The 4,365-nt window shown below is 35.9% G+C and overlaps 1 non-coding gene across 1 annotated transcript; it reads right to left on the bottom strand.

Moving 5' to 3' along the window:
* Positions 1–806: 806 nt before the first annotated feature.
* LOC136316533 (small nucleolar RNA SNORA38) lies at positions 807–943 on the bottom strand. Its single transcript, XR_010727763.1, has one exon. It is a non-coding gene; the product is annotated as a small nucleolar RNA SNORA38 (small nucleolar RNA).
* Positions 944–4,365: the final 3,422 nt, after the last annotated feature.

Genomic DNA, 4,365 nt, shown 5'->3' with positions numbered 1-4,365 from the left:
ATTGAACTTTCACTCTTTTGAATATACAATGTGATTTCTGACCTTTAAACTTCCTTCCACTCATAAAGCTCTTGCTTTTGCCTCTTTAGTTTATAAACTCTAAAAATCCTTTAGGTATCAGTGTTGTTTATTATTGGAAAACTCCCAAACCCTCCTGTTTGCATGTTCCTCTTTTGTGTTTCCCAGTGCTTAGACCAGTTTTCTGTGATCTACCTTTTATATGTCTTTAGGCCTTATGAAAGTCTAAGCTACGCGACAGTCCAGACCATTTCCCTTTGGCATTGCATTGTGTCCGAGGCACTTACGTCAAGCCCCAAGCAAGTGCTCTGAAGAAAGTTTTTAAATCAACAAATTCACTCATTAATGAACAAAAGTTCACACACACACACACACACACACACGCGCACACACACACAGCCTGAAAGGAGAGCAAGGGAACAAATCATACAAATATATGTATTATATATTTCACAACAATCCTAATGTATACCTCATGTGTTCATATGTAAAGAAAGCTCATAAGATAGGGATAGTCCCCCGGAATCACATGTCCCCATGAGAGGGCCTAACCGCATTGGTGGGTTATAGCATGCAGTTCTGCCCCTGTACGGCAGTGCTTCTCAACTGGGCTTACTACTGCCCTCAGACATGTGCAATAGCTGAAGACACTTTTGATTGCCAGTTCAGTTAGAAGTGTGGTAGGAGGAGGTGGTTACTGCCATCTGTGAGTAGAGGTCAGGTTTGCAGCAAAACATCCTACAATGCACAAGAAAGTCCCACAACAAATATATTTCTTTTTTTTTTTTCTTATTGGGATGGTTGATCTTGAGCCTGCATGGAGCAAGCTGGCCCTAGACCTCTCAAGTCCACATTTCTTTGCCTCCAATTCTTACATGTCCAAAGGCACAAATATATTTCTAACCCAAAATGTCAATAGGGATGAAGATAGGGTGTAAGTCTTCATGTTAGTATTACATGCTGCCTTACCATCAGATAAAATCAGGAGGTCCTGAAGGAGCCCAACCACAGATTGCTCTCCAACTTTGAACCTGTGGACAAGATCCCTTGGTCAGAAAACTCAAATGGACCTGGTTATCTCTGAGAAGCAGGTTTTAATTTCCTGCCAGCCTACAGAACTATTCAAACAAGCCGATCACATCCTCCTATAGTAACCAGGGAACTGACTGCTTGACCTCGATTCTACAAAGCCTGAGCCTCCCCCAACATTGGTGTTCACTCTTTTTCCAAGTGTAACCCTCATGTGTCCCTCCTCTGTGCTGTGAGTATATGTGACTAATAAACTGCTGCTGGTCTCAACTGCCCAGTGATGGGTGTCATGTGTTTGGCTACTACACAACCCTAGTGTGGTAAGTCCTTTCTCACTGATAGAGTGAAGTATTAGGGACCAAAAATAAGTTGAGAAACCTTCTTCTATGGGAGCATGTCTACATGTACTTTTGAGGATGTAGAGATTAAATCAAGAATTTATTGAAAAAGCAAGGGGCAGTGCTTCTGTCATGGCATGAGAGTGAAATAGAATAAGAAGCCAGAGCTCTTTTCAGGTGCTTTCCAAGATAGAATTCTTCATAGTTCAGTAACTTTAGATAATTTGGTCTCTTTTGTAATCGATTTTCGCACAGGAGGTGAGACAATAATAAGACTAATTAAATTAGCTTTTTGAAAGAAATATTACATTTGCCTCTGTGGGCTATACAAATTTGGTTGCAGAAATCAGATAATATTCACTCAGTCTAAATATCATATTATAGACCTGGTGTGGCAGACCTGAATAAATGGCTTATGGGCACTATATCCAGAATTTGGTTGCCATCAAAGATTAGATCCAATCTAAAAAAATCTTGTGGAATTTGTATTTTATTTATTTTTATTTTTTTGTATTTTTCTGAAGTTGGAAACAGGGAGGCAGTCAGACAGACTCCCTCATGCCCCCGACCAGGATCCACCCGGCACGCCCACCAGGGGGCAATGCTCTGCCCATCTGGGGGGTTGCTCTGTTGCAACCAGAGTTATTCTAGCACCTGAGGCAGAGGCCATAGAGCCATCCCCAGCACCTGGGCCAACTTTGCTCCAATGGGGCCTTGGCTGTGGGAGGGAAGAGAGAGAGAGGAAGGAGAGGGGGACGGATGGAGAAGCAGATGGGTGCTTCTCCTGTGTGCCGTGGCCGGGAATCAAACCCTGGACTCCTGCATACCAGGCCGATGCTCTACCGCTGAGCCAACCAGCCAGGGCTTGGAATTTGTATTTTACTTAAGACTTTATAAACTGATGGGGGTATATGTTGAGCAACACTTAATGACACTCAGCAAAATTTAGGAGTAATATTAATAGCATCAATTTTCTAGGTCATTGTGAAGAATGAGCTTGAAGTAAGAGTAGCATTAGAAAATGGTAGAAATATATTGAAACAGTTAATGCATTAAATGTTATAATATTTTAATTATGTTATTATGCAGTACTTTATAGTATTAGCAAATAACTTTTCACAAATATTTACTTATATTTTCTAAATAACATTTTGCAGAACATATTTTCTGAGCTGTTTATAAAGTTCTGTGAAAAAGAAAATAAAAATAATTCCAATATAAATTAAATATGGAAAATGCTAAATTTTCTGGTCCCTATAATGAACCTAAGAAAACATTTTTAATGGTATTTAATCTAAGATATCCCAAACCTACTTTAAATAGAAAATTTATTCTTGCAGACTAACTTTTAAAACCCCAAGTGTTGCATAGAATAAATTTTGCAAAATATAATTTTACTTGATTTTGGAATTGTTACAGCTATATATGATTATATTGTATCTATAAATATGTGCATATATATATAGTTTTATCAGTGTGTAAAGTATTTTTAACAAACTAATATGAGTAGAGGGACAGAAATAAAATATTTATCTATTTATTTATTTAACTGGAAACACAAATGTGTTCTACAAAAAACTATAAATTGCTTAAAAATATGGAAAACAATAAAAATGAAACTTATAAATTAAAAATCAGAATACTGTGTTTTATTTAAATTTGTTTATATTATTTGTTATTAAAATTATTTATTACATTTTATAACCAAGCCTTATAATAAACAAATTAGCATGCACATACAATGATGGAATAATGTCTCTGTTATCAGTGAGTCTCAGAGAGGTGTCCAGATTTGGCTAAGCAGGATATTTTTATTTAAAAATTGTAGGCACTTCTTTTTTTTTTAAATCTATTTTACAGAGAAAGAGAAGGGGGGAGGAGCTAGAAGCATCAACTCCCATATATGCCTTGACCAGGCAAGCCCAGGGTTTCGAACCAGTGACCTCAGCATTTCCAAGTCGACACTTGATCCACTGCGCCACCACAGGTCAGGCCTGTAGGCATTTCTTATTACTGAATTTCTAATGTCAATTTCCTATGTTTTGTTCACCGTACCAATAAATAACATTTATATCCTGATTTTACGTTTGCACACTTGTTTGTCTTATGTATAACCATGACTGCAGCTGGTATTGCTTTTGCTCCAGTTGCTACTCTTAACAGGAACCATGCTAAGTGCACATAACAAGTCAGACACAAAAGAGTATATATTTATACTATATTATTTCATTTATATCAAGTTGTAGAACAGGAAAAAAGATGATATGGTGATAGAAATCAGATTAGTAATTACCTGCAACCTAGGGAATGGTTGACTGATTACAAAGGTCATAAGGGAAATTTTAGGTACGATGTAAATGTTCTATAATTGATTGGTACCATTGTCAGAAACATTTGATCATATATGAAAGGATTTATTTCTGGCTCTCTATCCTATTCTATTGGTCTCTGTGTTTGTTTTTATGCCAGCACCACACTGTTTTGATTGCTGTAGCTTTTTAAAAAGTTTTAGAATCAGGAAATGTGAGACCTGCAAATTTGTTCTTTTTCAAGATTGCTTTGTCTATTTAAAGTCCCTTGAAATTTCAAAAAAATTTTAAGATAGATTTTTCAAACTCTGAAAAAAATGTTTTTGTAATTTCAATAAAAATTGAATTGAATATGGAGACCACTTTGGGCAGCATTCACATCTTAGCAGTATTAAATCTTCTAATCCATGAAGATTTTTCATCTATGAATAGAAAGATGGGATACCTTTCCATTTGTTTGTCTTTAATTAATTTCAGCAATATTTTATAGTTTTCAGTGTACAAATATTTATCTACCTGCTTAATTTACTTCACAACTATTTCATTATTTTGAGGTTATTGTGTATGTAAGTTTTCTTAATTTTCTTTTTGGGTTGTTCATTGGATCACTTTATAATAAAATTTACAATTAAATATTGTTTTTAAAATTTATGGCAAAGTATGAAAATATA

This window comes from Saccopteryx bilineata, chromosome 12 (genome assembly GCF_036850765.1).
Source record: "Saccopteryx bilineata isolate mSacBil1 chromosome 12, mSacBil1_pri_phased_curated, whole genome shotgun sequence".
Taxonomy (NCBI): Eukaryota; Metazoa; Chordata; class Mammalia; order Chiroptera; family Emballonuridae; genus Saccopteryx; species Saccopteryx bilineata.
The sequence above is the reverse complement of the archived record's forward strand: the minus strand, read 5'-3'. Positions and strand labels throughout refer to the sequence as shown.